This window comes from Periplaneta americana, chromosome 13, assembly GCF_040183065.1.
Source record: "Periplaneta americana isolate PAMFEO1 chromosome 13, P.americana_PAMFEO1_priV1, whole genome shotgun sequence".
NCBI lineage: Eukaryota > Metazoa > Arthropoda > Insecta > Blattodea > Blattidae > Periplaneta > Periplaneta americana.
The window spans coordinates 93,431,811-93,449,860 of NC_091129.1; the positions used below are offsets into that span (position 1 = coordinate 93,431,811).

Below are 18,050 nucleotides of genomic sequence, written 5' to 3' on the forward strand. Positions count from 1 at the left end.
ATTTTTGTTAAATTTCAATAAACCAAAAATAATTCAACTGAGGTTGAGGAATCTTCAGTGCATTATTACTAAAGTTCAGTGTTTGGCAGTCGATCTAGTGGAAACATGTTAGCTGTATACGGAGTGTAGCTCAAAAGCATGCAGCAAGGTTAGCCCATTCAGTTTCCACTTAATATGAAATGGATTGGAATTTCGGGATGGGGCACCACAACTCAGCACTGCGATATGTCAAGATCTATTAGTTAGGCGCGTTCCCAAACCCACACCGGCTGACTACACTAAGGTCCGCTGCGTACCATGGTTTAGACTAGGCATTCCCCTGCGTCTTTCATGTGGTTCCAAAAGAAAAATTCGAGAGGAGTTAAATCCGGCCATCGTGGCGGCCAATCAAATACCTCAACTCGACCTATCCATCTTTTCCCGAATGTTTGGACGAGATGTCGGACTGCAAGCGAAAAATGTTCTCGGCAAACTTATATGCAGACATCCTGTACTGTACCGTATTTATTACCGACTGAATGGCAAGTGTGGTTAAGTTCAAAGCAGTATGTCAGATTGTAAACAGAAGACACGTGACATCAGGTGACTTCAGACGTCGTCCTTTGTCAATTTGGGTTACCCACAGTCAAATACTTACTCTTTTCATCCTTGTAGCACCGAAATGGTACGTTTCCGGACATAGGCGGATTTATGGGGGGCATGGGGAGTCCCCCTAAACTTGTCTGAACTCTTTTCTTTCTATTGGCGTTAGAAAATATTGAATTCAAAATATCTTTTTTTCCCTTTGTTTAGGATTCAGTTTCTCTGCTTAAAATGATGAATTAATGTCTTCAGATCATGTGTCTGGACTACAATAGGCCTATTTATTTTTAATTTATGAACTATACGAATTTCTATCTCATTTGAGGAATGGAAGCACTGTAATGTTTCTTTTGTAACAGCCTGTACTCATGTGTTAGAAGTCTGCAGGTGTTCAGGCCGTCACTTGGAGAAATATGAATAACATACCGCACTACAATGCAGAAAAAAGAAAAGTGATCCCGGTATAATATGTAAACTTAAAGACAAGATTAAATAATTTTTTTTTATTTATTTATTTATTATTTTGCTAATAATTGTAACATAAAATATAATATATACAGAAAAAAACTTTAGCTCGCCCCTGAAAGAGTAGAACTCGTGCTCAGGGGCGGATTCCTGAATTGAAATTAATAATTATACAATACAATTTGTCTTATGTCTACTGTGCAGTTATGGTATATAAATTTAAATTTACAATTTTTCAATTTTTATAAAATCCATACATAACTTTTTAAATTTAATACTAGAGCTATTATAATTGACAAGATTAGGATATTTAAATATGAATTTGTTATATATTCTTGGGCCTAAATTACTACTATGATTAAATACTGTAACAGTGTTGCATTTTGGTTCAAACAATCTTAAAGAATTCATACGTTTTGTTTCATAACTATGATAATACAATTCAAAATTATTTCGATTTTTATGTATGAATTTTATTAATACAATATAATAAATTTGTCTTACGTTAAGTGCATTAAAGTCTAGAAACAAATATTGAGATGGAAAATCAATAGGTTTATGAAGACATATTTTAATTATTTTCTTCTGTAATAAATAAAGTGGATTAAAATTGGATTTAAATGAGCAACCCATCCTATAATTCCATACATAATTACCGATTATATTTCATATGATATCTTCAGGAAGGTAAACTTCTTATAAAAAAGTTTCTGTTAGCACTGTTACGTAGTTTTATTGATGTATGCATGTGTTTCTGTACGATAGAGAAAAAGAGGGAGATTTTTTTAAGTTATGGTCTATTATAATTTGTAGCAGACCTATAGTTCAAGTCTTATACGACTCGGTCCGAAACATCGCGGATGTGAATGTAACATCGTAAGGAACAAGCCCTCGAAAATATAGTAATCATATTCCGATATACTGTACCACGGTCAAGCTATGAGATAAATGATGTCCCCCGTAACCCCGTTATATGGAGATTCTACGGTTTTACTTTGCCCCCCTCCATCAAGGAAACGGTTCTATCTCCCCCTACGTTTCCGGACATGGGTTCCACATCAAACCTTTATCTGCTAAGTTCTCTCTACAATCCCTAGAAGTGTGTAATAGGAATTATGAAACACTCTATATATATATATATATATATATATGACTTGAGGCTTTCCCGGCGTTTGATATAGAATAACTCTTCTCGGATTCTCAGCCAGGTGAGTTGGAGATTAGATTCCAAGCTTTCGACGGCTAGCTCTGCCATCTTCTTCGGGGATGAAGAAGATGGCAGAGCTAGCCGTCGAAAGCTTGGAATCTAATCTCCAACTCACCTGGCTGAGAACCCGAGAAGAGTTATTCTACTATATATATATATATATATATATATATATTCTTTTTTTTCGGTTGGATGAAGTAAATACCGTTCGTGGTTTCCGTCTGTGTAAATGTGATGAAAGGCATTAACATTTCCGAAGTCTTGTTCCCGAACTTTTTTATATTAATTGATGCGTATATAAATATTTAATTGAATTACTCGGCGCCATTTCACTGACGTCGTTGTCATAAATAGCACTGTGTTCACGAAAATAACAGAGCGTTCTATTTCGAGCCCTGATACTATCCCTCTTGAAAGATGGCGCTTGAAAAATTATGGGAAAAGGATAAAAATGCAAAGAATTTCATTGTACATGTCCAGACAAAGGGTCAGACAATTTTACCTCCACCGCCTCGGCGACCCACTTGGCAGTATTTATTTCAGGTCAGACTGGGGAGGCTCCTGGCAACTTAACGTTAGATTAATAACATAAAATAGCCACGGAGCAATAAAATACATTACAGGCGCCGCGCAGTGATTTAAGTCCGAGGAAACGAACGATCGTTTCTCCTGTTACAAAGCAAGCAAGAAACGAGGTGCGACTTGTTTACAAAGCTGTCCACTGTATTGCTATAGGACTGGAATTACGATGAATGGTGTAACTCAACAACAAGTATTAAACGTTATTGAACTTTTGAGCCTAGTGGCATAAATTACTTATTTTATTTTGCTGCTTTCTTGCTAATTTAAAAACAGTTCTTATACTCCACGCCAGTTAAAGAAGTTAAATCATGTGAACATAACCACAAAACATACTTTCCAAGACGCCATAGCGTTCCAATAGCTAGAGCGCTGGACTCGTAATCCTGTTGACACGGGTTCGATCCCCGATTTATGACTTGTGTTGGGCAAGCCCGTGGTCCAAGTAGAAAAAGTAAAGCCAGTGCCACAATTTCTGGCGTGTGAAATAAGTAATGAGAACTTGAGAGCGAGTGTCTTATCTTTACAACAGAATGTGGGCGAGAAAGATGACAACTGTGATTGGGAGATTGCTGACGTCACATCTGTTTATGAGGTGGTACCACTCTCAGCCGAAGTGGTAACAGATGCCACTGACTGGACACTGTACTCAAAGACACACACCAGAAACGCGAAGTGCGAGTGTGTTGCTTTTGACGCAGTAGATAGATTGCTGGCGTGACGTGTTGGGTGGTGCCGTTCTCAGCTGCACTGGCAATAAGTGCTCACTGACTGGCTTTTTACTCAACGCTGGCACTGGCTATCACACAGGGATTTTCTCCAGAGCCTTAGATTCTCCTGTGACATCCGAACAACTTTCCAACATCATCTTACCGCTAGTGTAACGTAGACGAGCCTCTAATGGCGCACCCTGGGCAACAATAAATTCTGTCGGTAAATTGGTCCACACAGATGGTTTTATATTGGTGAATGTCGAAAAGCCAAGTATCCGCCATTAATTAAATAAAGAGAAAGCTTTCCGATAGGTGATAAGCAGGTTGGAAGGGGACTAAATAGGGTTGTTTACAGATGAATGAATCAGAGATGTAAATTAAACATAAAAGCCTAATGTCATTCTGGTCTTTTGTGAAAGAGTTTTGAGAAGGTAGCATTTTTAGTTGAATAATAATGGAGAGTGTAAACAACAAAGATTGTAAGAGAAATTGTTGTCATTTTTAAGTGATTGTCAAAACAGATTGTATGTGCGAAGCCCGATAACCTAAAAAAGTTACATACACAATCTACCAAAAAGTAATTGGGCACTGTTTTTGCCCATTTAGAACCTCGTGGCACCACCTCTTGTTGCTATAACAGCAGCCACCCTGACAGGCATGCTCTTCACTAGTTTGTGTAGGATATCCACTGGAATCCGTTGCCATTCCTCTTGCAACATGGCACTCAGTTGGACAATGGAAGTTGGCCCCCTGTTTCGGTGGCTACTATGCAGTGATATGCAGACAATAATGTTCACGGGTTGGACTGGCCTGCACAGAGTCCTGATCTCAATCCTATTGAGCACCTTTGGAACGAATTGAACCGGCGATTGAAGTCTCGGGAAATGCGGCCAACTTCCATTGTCCAACTGAGTGTCATGTTGCAAGAGGAATGGCGACGCATTTCAGCGAATATCCTACACAAACTAGTGGAGAGCATGCCTGACAGGGTGGCTGCTGTTATAGGAACAAGAGGTGGTACCGCGAGGTTCTAAAGGAACAAAAACAGTGCCCAATTACTTTTTGGTAGATAGTGTATGTTGAAATTCGAAGTCAAATTAGGCCCAAGTTAATGTATGCAATCACAGTTGTCACCAGTAATATATGATCTGGATGGAGAAAAATGTCTGTCCTGAAAAATTTTGTTCTCTGCACTTAAAATCGTTATTGCTTACACTGTTCAATTACGGAATGAGTATTCCAGAACAACGAGAGACGTTACAGAAGTGTTGCTGGGAGATTTTGTACGGAAAATACCAATAAATTTATATTTCGTTGGTTTTTTACATAACATTGACGGTTTAACCACAATTTCTGTGAAGATCTGTAACAGTGTGTGACAGGAAGACGTGGAAACCGTGCATTCATTGACAATAGAAGCCAGTGGAAAGTCGGACGACCCGGAGAAAATCCTTGTGTTGCCTGTACGACGGGCTTGCCCAACACAAATTATAAATTCATGATAGATCGACCGGGATTTGAATCCGGGATTCCTGGCTTATAAGCCCAACTCGCTAACACTTTGCTACCGAGGCAGTAAAAACCATAAAGTACTGTAAACACTATTTTGTTGCTTGTCACGTATTTAAAATTGACATAGGAATAAAGACGTTTATGTCACGATGTAATAAATTTGCAGCGCTTGATGGAATTGCAACGGACACAACAGAGAGTGAAAAAAAATTGTCGTCTCTGCAAAAAAACATTAATTTACACACAAGAAGCGCCTGTCGTATGCGGCAACAAGTGAAATTAGCTTGTCAGAGAAGTGGCGCGGCATATTATAATTTTGAAATTTACATTCTGACTTGTCGCAGCATTAATAAATGTGGAAACGTGAATCAAATTTACAACTGTCACTGAATGGAAAGATGATTTTTTATCTAAACGAGGCCAAATACTTAGGATTCGAGTATTGTATACATTACTAAACTCTTTGGGCCATATTCATAGACATTCTTAGCGCGGGCTTCCAGTGGATGATCAGCGAATTAACGTTTTTCGTATTCATAAACCAGTGTCAGCGATATGATATGGTATGAATCCCGTACAAGTAATCAGTCGATAGCCGGGGCTAGTTTAGCACGCTCGTAGCGCGGACTAGCGAAATGTCTATGCATAGCACCCATTATTTCTTAGCTTAAGACACAAGCTCACAATAAAATTTAAAATGAACTGATTACATCCAGACTTATAATTAGGTGACAACCATTGTGCACATACAAAAAAAAAAAAACAGAGCTCTCCGGATATTTAATCGTTTGTTAAACGACGCATGATTTTTTTTTATTTGTATCATATAAATACGTTAATACTAATTACATTTTTTTTACGTGAAAGCTTACACTTGATATTAGATACATCTGGTCACATGTCCTGTTACTGCATGGATATCATAGCACGTTACGTCATCCAAGCGATAAGAACCACACTGTTCTGCTCAGAAAAATCTTAGAAAAAAAAAACCGGTTGCCATACGCGAAGTCAACTTCGGAAGACTTCGGTTGATTTCGTGTGAGCTTAGGTTAACACGTGAACGAATTTCTTATGAAAGACTCCGCTCTGTTTTTCCTTTGTTTATTTTGTTTCTTTTCTCTATGTGCCGCCACACATCTCTTACATCTTTTAAGACAATTTGCATTAACACATACCTATGAGTTCTTCTGAAATTGCTACGAGTACAATTTTCCTTTTCATAATGTCTTTCAGTTCTTCCAACGTATGTAGGTAATATCGATACATTATATATGCATAGGCCAACAGTTTGATTTTCAGTACCGGTAACATTGTTTTCTAAATCTATCTAATTTTTCACGTGAATACTTCTATATTTTTGGTTCAGTACTACCAACACTTTTTCAGGCCAGTTTTGTCGCGCCTATAATTTATAAATTACAAGACATAATCTAATGAAGCAAACGGCGTTCGACAGACGAAGGAACAATGTATTCAACGTGACCTTGAATTGGACGCTTTCATCAGTAAATGGTCTTCCACTTCTGTGTAGCCTTGAAGCACATGTTTTATACAAATACACATGTTTTACAAATTTCGCTACAGATTTCATGTATTTAGACTACATTCATGCCAGTCCCTTTTTCTTCGGCACATTACAATGTCAACTACTTTTCTTGTATGGAAAGCATTCATGCCAGCCTTTGGTCTACGTTTAGTCTACGGTCTTATATTGCTAGTGTTGTTATTTCTTGATTAACACTGTAGGCTTGCAAACAAAGTCAGTTGAAAACCAAGAATTCAGGATCTATAGCATTCTGTTCCATAATACATTACAATCTCTTAAGCTAAAGGCCGTCTTTTATAAAGCTGTGCAGCGAATTTATGTTACCCGGTACTTCATTGTGCAGAATATAGAGGTAATTATGTTTAGGAAATAATGTTGTCATTTCAGACCAATATACTGTAGTTTTGTTAATTCTGCCACAGAAGACGCTGATATTATGTTAGTCATACAGAGAATAAAATTCATGGCTGTAAAAAATACTGCTTGAAAGCAACATCATATAAGTAGCAAAATTTGATTTGTTATATTGAATTATTTTAACGTTACAATAGCTTGTTTGTTAAAATGTGTATCTGATAATGTTATTGCCATTTGTGTTCCTTTGTTTTATGTGTATTTGGAAAATATAATTTCAATTAATGTTCCGCCATAAATGTTGTAACTAAAACCTTGTGCATCCCTCGTGTTTATCTTACGACTTGTCTTCCTCCACACGTTACCTGCACTTTGTTGACGTTTTTACTGTGCCTAAACGAGACGCTCTACTATAGTTTTTTTAATCCCAATACCTCGTATTTTATTGATGAGATCTCTGACTTCTTTCTTTTCTTAACCATCGAAATACGTATTGTAGTATTTATTTATTATGCTTTTGGGCAAGAGTATACTGTACAATACCAGCCATTGTTTCAGTACAGTTCCCTTTAGATCAAGTCAATCATATCGTATTGGACTCCTGTGGATATGCATTTCTCAAATTATATTCTTTCTTCGCCCTTCCAAGCAATTATTGTCATTTTACATACATTACAAAACAACTGGAGCTGGCCTTTTTAATGTTACAGCACAAGTTTAAAGTGATATACCATAAGCTAAAATAGAAAAGTACCGTACCTGCTGAAGTTTCAACTTTCGATCTCACCCTCTGACAGAAATATTCAGCAGTGTTCACCGATTGTGCCACGGAGAAATAGCAATATTGTATCCGACACGTTTCCAAATGTATCGCTATGCCACGTGTAGGATCAATGAGTGGCGTACTGGTCCCCCCAAAAATATATGTAACGTATATATGTATGTTTATTTATTTAAAATGGATTTGAGGGAGGTAAGATATGATGATAGAGACTGGATTAACCTTGCACAGGATAGGGACGAATGGCGAGCTTATGTGAGGGCGGCAATGAACCTCCGGATTCCTTATATAGATCTACAGGATGTTTTGAGGTAGTGTTACAAATTTCAGGGATGATGGCGAAGGACACATGTATCAATTTGAGATAAGGAACCATGGTCCGGAAATAACTGAGTCGAAAGTTATAATTAAAAATAGTTGTGTGGAAATGGAATTGTAATTTGGCACCACGTGCCCTCCTTCCTTTAACCTTTGGAACAGTCTTGGAAAGATGGTATGGGCCGGATGTCTCCTACGTGGCTACTTGTCCGATACAATCTGTGAGCTTGTCTACTGTTCCCATTGGTTTATCCGTATTCGAAAATCATTTCTGCATATTCCACTCTCGTGTACTCCTCCATTCCACTAGGACTGATAAACTGGACACTGCAACTTGTACACATACACTGCTGTCTACAGACGTGCATATCAGGACCGACCATGTCCGTTACACATTACGCTATCTGCATTGCTTTAGTGTAGTTTTCTGTCCCCACTCCTCAGACAGCGCATTGAATAGAATACTGTAAGTAGACAACGTAAACAACGTCAGATGAAAACAGTATGTGTAGGATGTACAGATATATACGCATAAATAAGGTGTACAGAGAAATAAAATTATTTCATTTCCACACAACTATTCTTGCTTGTAACTTTCGACTCGGTCACTTCCGGACTCGGTCACTTCCGGATACATGAGCCCTTCGCCATCATCCCTGAAAGTTTGTAACACCACCTCATATATATATATATATATATATATATATATATATATATATATATATATATATATCACGCCATTACGTGTAAGTTTGAACACGCAGATCCCTAGTTCCCTATCTCAGAATACTTACCTAGGACTCTTCCACAACCCCTGAAATTTCTTCGGCTGAATTCTCAAATACCTGATATATTTCATCCCCTTCATTAATTACTTCTCTCTGGCCACCGGCGTGGCTCAGTCGGTTAAGGCGCTTGCCTGCCGGTCTGAAGTTGCGCTCGGGCGCGGGTTCGATCTCAGCTTGGGCTGATTACCTGGTTGGGTTTTTTCCGTACTTTTCCCCAAACGTAAGGTGAATGCCAGGTAATCTATGGCGAATCCTCGGCCTCATCTCCCCAAATACCATCTCGCAATACCACCTCGCTATCAGCAATCTCATCGACGCTAAATAACCTCGTAGTTGATACAGCGTCGTTGAATAACCAACTAAAAAATAATAATTACTTCTCGTATCATAGACCCATACTTACCATTTTGTAAACTGAAACAAAAATAAAACATTCAAACCAAAACAACTGTATTATTATAGTATATCGAAGTAGGCTACATAATGATATTTCCGTGCAGGAATTCTGCGTTACCATATGATGAAGAATGGATAAACACAGAAAAATTCTCTCCGGAATCGAGACCCGACTGAGGGGATTCGATATGGCATTGGGACTGGAATCCGGTGTGGCTTAGTGGATAAAGCGTCAGCACGTAGAGCTGAAAACCTGGGTTCGGGTCCCGGTGCCGGAGAGAATTTTTCTCTGTTCTATCCATTCTTCATCGTAAGGTAACGCAGAATTCTTGCACGGAAATATCATATGTACTTCGGTACATCGTAATAATATGATATGCGTAAGTAATCACTTAGTGATTCAAGACGGCGCTCATCCCGACGGATCCCGGCCACTTAATCACTCGTAATGAGTGCACCTCTGTACATAGTGCTTTGGATATTGTGAGGGTAGGCCACCAAAGGAAACTGAAAGGTAGAACTTAAATTGAGGGGATTCGATCCGGATCGGGATTCTATCAGGTGTGGCTTAATCCTTGGTTTTTCTGAACCGACGCATGCTACGTGTGAGAGACGAGGCCCGCCTCGCACAAATCCGGACTACAGGAGAGATAGTGAGTAGTTTCTATAGTTGCGTGGTGCGCAGACCTCTCATCTCGCAGTTATAGAAACCACTCACTATCTCTCGTGTAGTCCGGATTTGTGCTAGGTGGGCCTCGCATCTCGCACGTCGCATGCGTCGGTTCAGAAAAACCAAGGCTTAAATGGATAAAGCGTCGGCACATAGAGCAGAAAACCCGGGTTCTGGTTCGGGTGCCGGAGAGAATTTTTCTTTGGTCTATCCATCCTTCATTACAAAACAATTGTAGTTTCTTTCCCGAAACTGGGTGGTGTATTCTACGTGCTGGGTTTTCCTGAAACAGCGCATAAATGTCTGTTGTCTTCTGTGGTCACCTGCCAGGTGGTGGTATCATATTCAATGATTATATGCATGATGTTGACCGTTTTAAACGACAAAACGATAATTTAAGCCTAACTATGAGTAACCAAAGACAAGAAGTTGAGTACGGTTCCAAGACATTCATTAGTTATAGAGATGGGAAATCTGGGGAGAGATGACTAAAAACTGACAGAGCAATTAACGTGGAACCACGATTCTCATCGTACCAAATTTCGAAACGGAGGCGAGAAAGCGACCGAGAAAAGAGAAGGAGGTGGTATTTATTACCTGTTCTTCTATTTGCTTTCGGTTAGCCGCCAATTGCCCAATGGCCCGCATTGCGGTGGGGTTTGATAACAGGATATCGACCGGGAACAAACAAGTGCTCTACTATAAATCCAGCTCCTAGCCAATATACGCGAGACAATGTTACTTTTAATTCTATTGCTTCTCCCTCTTAACGCAGATGTCGTGTAATTTACCGCGTTGAATGACTACTCGAACTCCTCATAACACATTTTATGACATAATTAAGACAATTAAACGTGGAATGTCTTACTGAATGATCAATCTGGGAATTGGTAACATAAAATTGCTATAAAATGAAAGCTATATGTTATAATTTTTCACATATACTTGAGATATTGAAGTTTTGTTCTCTGTGTCTATATTTCTTCCCATTTTACCACTGTTAATTTCTCCTTTGAAGAGTTGAGATAGGAGTTTGTTTATTGACGCGTAAGGAAATTTCTTTTATATTTGTTCAGGAAAAATACATATAAAGTAACTTATGGAATTGGATTAGGATGTAACAAGCCTATTATGATAAGATTATCAAACATAATAATCAGAGAAAAAATATTAAGGAACTTACACAGAGTGCGAGGAAATAGAATGAGAATGGAAAAAGACCTGAGCTTTGAGATCAGATGTCAAAGGAAGCTACTACTCCCTTTCATGAAGGCGGCAAGAGCGAATGAACACTTTGCAAAGTTATACGAGGAGCATCCAGAAAGTAAGTTTCCCGATTTTTTCCCCTTGAAAGTAAACGTAATTAGCAGTGTCAATTGCGCATGCGTAAGAGATCTATGACGTATCTATCATCTATGACGTGCCAGTAGCGTGGCAGCAGTGGTCCGAAATGGAAGCTCTTATTCCTTCTCCCTCCGCCTGCGAGGTTCGGTCGGTGATAAAGTTCTTTAATGCACAAATCATTGCGCCAATTGCAATTCATCGGCAGCTCTGTCAGGTCTATGGGCCGAACATCATGAGTAAGCAGATGGTGCGTCGCTGGTGTAGGCAGTTTTCCGAAGGTCGTCAAAGTGCCCATGATGAAGAGCGCACTGGGCGACCGTCTCTCATCAATGATGATCGTGTTGAGCTGGTGCGGCAGTGCATCATGGAGAACCGTCGCTTCACGATTACGGAGCTGATCAGCCATTTTCCGCAGATATCGCGATCCTTGTTGCATGAGATTGTCACTAAGCACCTGCTGTTCAAAAAAGTGTGTGCCAGGTGGGTGCCGAAAAACCTGACACCCGAACACAAAATGCAACGTTTAGGAGCAGCACTGACATTTCTGCAACGGTATCACGATGACGGCGACGAGTTCCTCCACAGGATCGTCACGGGCGATGAGACTTGGATTTCGCACTTCACCCCGGAAACAAAGCAGCAGTCAATGCATTTGCGGCATAGTGGATCTCCGGTCAGGACTAAATTCAAACAGACGCTGTCGGTACGGAAAGTGATGTGCACGATGTTCTGGAACAGGAAGGGCATTCTGCTCATTGACTTCCTTACAAGAGGTGAAACAGTGAACGCTGACCGTTACAGTGAAACACTGCGAAAATTGCGATGTGCCACTCAAAACAAGAGGCGTGGAATGCTTACTGCAGGTGTTGTGCTCCTCCATGACAATGCTCGTCCACATACGGCTCGGGGCACAGCAGCTCTTTTGACGGAATTTGGCTGGGAGTTGTTTGATCACCCACCCTACAGTCCTGATCTTGCTCCCAGTGATTTTCACGTTTTCTTGCACCTCAAGAAATTCCTGTCGTCCGGTGAGCGTTTTGGCAACGACGAAGAGCTGAAGACGTCTGTCACACGCTGGTTCCATTCACAGACGGCAGAGTTCTACGACGGAGGGATACAAAAGTTGATCCCACGATACGACAAGTGTCTCAATTCTAATGGTGGCTATGTTGAAAAATAGCTGAAACATTGCTGTACCTGTTGCCAATAAATATTTTCCTGAAAGTGTGTATTCTTTTTTTTTTTTTAAATAGGGAAACTTATTTTCTGGATGCGCCTCGTATGAAGAAAAATTGAAAGTTAATGGGAAATACTATGACGTAGAATTCTGTAAGGCAAATGAAGATCACCTAATATTTGGATTAAATACGAGGAAGCGAGAACATCAATATAAAAAAGAGCAGCGGAAATCTGAATACGAGGTCGCAAGGTACTGATGGATAAACTGATGGATTTACAATCGTGAGGAGAATAATGATCAACAGGGAAATAAAATGAAGCAACCGCAGATATCGCACAAACTGGATAGTATGGAAAATGAAGAAAATCACTGGCATAGATTAATACCGACCAGTACAACTAAACAGAGGATAACAGAAGATCGAAATTCGAACTGGGACAAAATATACGTGAAAGGTGATGGACAGTTGTTCAAACAGCAGTTGTGGTGGACCATAACAAGATCGTTGAGCAGATGCTTATAGACGACGGAGAATTTGCTGAATTAAAAAATAAACATTTTGTGCCGGAGGAAGCGAGACAGAACCAGGAAATGCTGAGATCGAGAATATACAGAAGAAGAAACCAATTGTGAAGAAATCAGATAAAAGCGGCTTAAGTACCACAAGTACGATGAAGTTTAGTGACACGAGTAAAAATTCAAGTGATTCGGGAAGTGATTTAATTAGCTTAGTGGGAAGGAAGGTCAGTGTCGAGAGGGGAAGTGAAAGTGTTTCTGTGAATGCAAGGGCTGAAATGGGGAGAAGCGAAGAGAAGATGACAGAAGTGAGTGAAGTGAATGTGTCTGGTCCAGTGATGATTGAGGATATAGCAAGTAGATTAGATAATATACTTGAGAAGTTAAGTAGGAAGATAAGTGAGATGATAGAGGAAATTAAAATAGGCGAGGAGGATGGTGGCGGTGACTAGCCAGGATAGTGAAGCACAGCATGTAGAAAATAAGTGAGATAGAAAATGTAACACACTTAAGAAATAGACATAATAACGATCTGATTGAATAGTGATGAAGTAAGGATTAGCAACAAGTATTATTAGAAACAGAGTGTGTTCGATGTAAGTGAACTGGAAATCAAGAAAGAAGTTGTAAAAGTGTCAATTTTGAATTATCTAAATTAAGTCATTAGGTTTTAAAGGTGGGAATACTGATCACTTAAATAGGGACAAAAGTAAGAAATTATAGTAAATAATGAAAGAGTGTAAGGGAAAGAGGATACAATAATGAAGGAATATACGTAAGAGGTATGAATCTAAATTAGAAGAGCGTCTACAAAAGGTATATCTATAATGAATGTAATTTTGGCACCGGATACAAAATTGTGAGGTCCACATTATATGGATGTAGGTGTTGACATCAAATATACAGAGTGTTTCCGATGTGGTGTTACAAACTTTCAGGGATGATGGCGAAGGGCACATGTATCAATTTGAGTTAACGAACCATGGTCCGGTAATAACTGAGTCGAAAGTTATAAGCAAAAATAGTTGTGTGGAAATGGAATTGTCATTGGCACCACGTGCCCTCTTTCCCTTAACTTTTGGAACAGTCGTGGAAAAATGGTATGGGCCGGATATCTCCTACGTGGGTACTCGACCCGATAAAATCTGTGATTTTGCATACTGTTCCCATTGGCTCATCCGTATTGGAATGATGGCGAAGGGCACATGTATCAATTTGAGATAAGGAACCATGGTCCGGAGATAACTGAGTCAAAAGTTATAAGCAAAAATAGTTGTGTGGAAATGGAATTGTAATTTGACACCACGTGCCCTCCTTCCCTTAACTTTTGGAACAGTCATGGAAAAATGGTATGGGCCGGATATCTCCTACGTAGGTACTTGGCCCGATACAATCTGTGAGTTTGTCTACTGTTCCCATTGGCTCATCCGTATTCGAAAATCAGTTCTGCTTATTCCGCTCTAGTGTACTCCCATTTCACTAGGACTGATCGACTGGACACTGCAACTTGTACAGTCGATAAGTCCTAGTAAAATGGAGGAGTACACGAGAGCGGAATAAGCAGAACTGATTTTCGAATACGGATGAGCCAATGGGAACAGTAGACAAGCTCACAGATTGTATCGGGACAAGTACCCACGTAGGAGACATCCGGCCCATACCATTTTTCCATGACTGTTGCAAAAGTTAAGGGAAGGAGGGCACGTGGTGTCAAATTACAATTCCATTTCCACACAACTATTTTTGCTTATAACTTTCGACTCAGTTATTTCCGGACCATGGTTCCTTATCTCAAATTGATACATGTGCCCTTCGCCATCATCCCTGAAAGTTTGTAACACCGCCTCGGAAACATCCTGTATATCACATATGAAGTAACATTCAATTTACTTGCAATAGTTTTTCCCAAAATGGTTCACGTATTTTACCGTCTGATCTTTATGAATGATCGGACTATGAAACGCTTGTCAGTTTGAATTATGCACGTCTGTCGATCATATGTGATTGTTATGGCCCGGAAATTAAATTACAAAATACTCATGCAAATATCTCATGAATATGCAACATACATTGTTGGAATATGCAATAAAACTTTTCATAATATGGTTATATCAAATGCAGCCGCGATCATAGAAAAATCTTTAAGTCAGAAAACAAAATTAACTGAAATGAGGTTTGCAAACAGTATGAATACATCTCAAGAAAATGAAGTTTATAAACATACAGTACCTTATGAATTAAAGTGTGCGACAAAAATCACCTTCAGACTGTTGATAGACCTACTAAGACTGTGTCTATTGTTTGCAAGCGGCCCTATATTCAGAAAACGAGCGTTCCACGTCTGTAGAAGTTACTGGGCAGTAAACAAAGCTGTTTGCAACTTTTGGAGTTAATTCTTCTTCTATATTTTCTAACGAATATAATGTCTTCACTCAAAATTCCACTAATTTCTTTCAGTGTCCTATACACGAGATATTCATTTTAATAGTTCTGTAGTTTTAATCTCGCAAAGATACAAATTAGGCCACTCGTCACTGACAATTTCTTCAGTAATCTGAAGAGAAAGAGTAAGCAACATCCACTTGTTGATACTTGAAACAGTCGTTCCAAAATTTGAAGAAATACTCGTATATGCTAAGTTAAGTCAACTGAGGATTATTAACCTTGCAGAAAGCTCACTCGCCAATATGACATAATGGAATGATTCACAAATGCTGAATTAGCCGATATTCATTTAATGTACGGGGAGCAGGAGAATCTGCGAGCTTGGCGAGGGATCTCTAAAGATTAATCGTGAGAATCTAAGCGGACAAGTGCTCGTTGCTCTGCACCAAAGACTCTGGGATGCACAGGATCTCTTCGTCCTGGGATCGAGGGTTGTGGACCATAACGTGATGCAGATTCTTTTCGTAATGTAATACAACTGTTCTAATAATGTTTAAACTACTTAAAAATAATACTTTCTTTTAATAATTTAGAAGTAATTTTATTTTTGTGTCTTGATCCCAATTATTTTAACAACTTTTCTAATTGAATGGCTGCCTAGAATAACGTTGTAAGTCCGTTTTTGGCCAAACTTAGTTTTCGGCTGAAAAATGTTGTATCGCACATCTTGCATCATGTGCTGCCATCGTCTTGCTACTACTTCGAGACTTGTAGTTTTTTGATTCTGTAGCTGAGCTGAATAACGTTGTAGTGGTGGTGGTGGTGGTGGTGGTGGTGGTGGTGGTGGTGGCGGCGGCGGCGGCGGCGGCGGCGGCGGTGGCGGCGGAGGTGGTGGTGGTAGTAGATTTATATCATAAGAACTTGAAACAAATTACACAACTTAGCTCATATGTTTGTTCATAAAATTACACAGACAATCCTTTTTTTTTACTTTATTCTCTTATTAGGCCATTCAGAGTAGCCATGACCTTATTACCTTTAACTATTCTCCTTTAGTAGTCTATAGACCTACTTTTGACTTACAACCTTATTCTACTCACCAGTTCAGGTCGTTATTCTAGGAGCCATTCAATTATGGATCACTTTAGAATTTTCATATAGTCTTGAAATGAATATTACATCATTTATGAAATAAACTACTTTAGAAGCACTTTTATTATTTAGGTAAAATTATTTTCAGTATTTTGGTTTTATAGCAGTTTACCATCCTTAAAAGAATAAAAATGTAACTGTCTTCGAAATTCGAACGTCTTAGACTATAATATAAATAGCCTACAATGTGAAATCTAAATTCTGAACTCGTAAAGTTATGGTCTCTTTAAGTTTATCTCTCTCTTTCCAGAATTTATAAATAATGACATACTACTTGCTTTCCTCCAGATGCACTCCATTAGAAAACTTGAGGCTTTTACTGGGAGCATGTATCACTTTGGCGAACAGCTTGTGTATTATCCAAACGAATTACAACTTGAGCTAAAAGCAACTAACTTTTCTCAGAACGAGGTTACACCTGACTGATACTCAATTCAACTTTGCCTTGTGGATCTCAAGGTCCGGCATCAGTTCTCTGCTCCGACTTTGTAATGCAAAGCAGAGGTCCCATTTATTACCACGTGTACCCGAGCACAGAATCTCCCTGGAGATTCGTTCCAGATTGAGATTTTACTACGCACTATGTAGGGAGTATAATTCAATTTAATGCTCCACTGCTTTTTGTTACCTGAGCTCAGTAATGTTTGAGGGACACTTGTTGCAATTTGCCTGGCAATTAATTACCCCTCAAAGCTCGTCTCATCAACTTGTTCTACTTTAACAGTGCAAAATAAAACGAAATCAAACTAGTCACTCACTACCAGCATGCGTAGTATAATCTCGTAGTCGCTCTAATCCAATCAGCATGGTCCATCCGTAGCTCCGTCATGTGACGAGATTCATCAAAGGGGTTACAGATCGATGCCGAACATCTCTATGAGACCTGTGGCGGACAAAGTTGCCTTCGGTAGTGCAGTGGTTACCGTCGTCGCCTATGTATTTCAGTATTGAAGAAAATCCCAATTATTACGTGTAAAGTTTATTTAGGAATTACGATACTGGAATTAATGTAATAAATAAATTCTGTTTGCTGTATGTGTGTAATGGGAGGAATGAAATAACCTATATAACAGTCAATCCTAGAAAGACAACAACAACAACAACAATAATAATAATAATAATAATAATAATAATAATAATAACAATGATAATAATAATAATACATATGGTCTAACCTACAAGAGTCAGCAAGAAGCAGAAGACAAGAAGCAGAAACAAGAGAGCGTTACGGGAGATCAAGAGAAAGTGCGGTTAGCTTTCCGAGAAGACGTCAGGATGCGACAAGGATGAGGGGTGAAGAGATTTTGCTTTCGTCACTATAGGGCAGTATTTTATCGCTGACGGGTAGACTTAAGGGCCAAAAAAGTTACAATCTTAGAAGTTGGTGCAGGAACGATAAGAAATAAATAAAATATCTGAAAGGAATTTCAATATAGTAGTTTGGTGATTTATTCTATTTATTTATTTATTTATTTATTTATTTATTTATTTATTTATTTATTTATTTATTTATTTATTTATTTATTTATTTATTTATTTATCTATTTATTTATTTATTT

At 38.9% G+C, this 18,050-nt stretch overlaps 1 protein-coding gene across 3 annotated transcripts in view; it reads left to right on the forward strand.

Moving 5' to 3' along the window:
* Positions 1-18,050, forward strand: part of LOC138712113 (potassium voltage-gated channel protein Shaw-like) — a 932,154-nt gene that overhangs the window by 849,329 nt on the left and 64,775 nt on the right. The window lies entirely within an intron of this gene.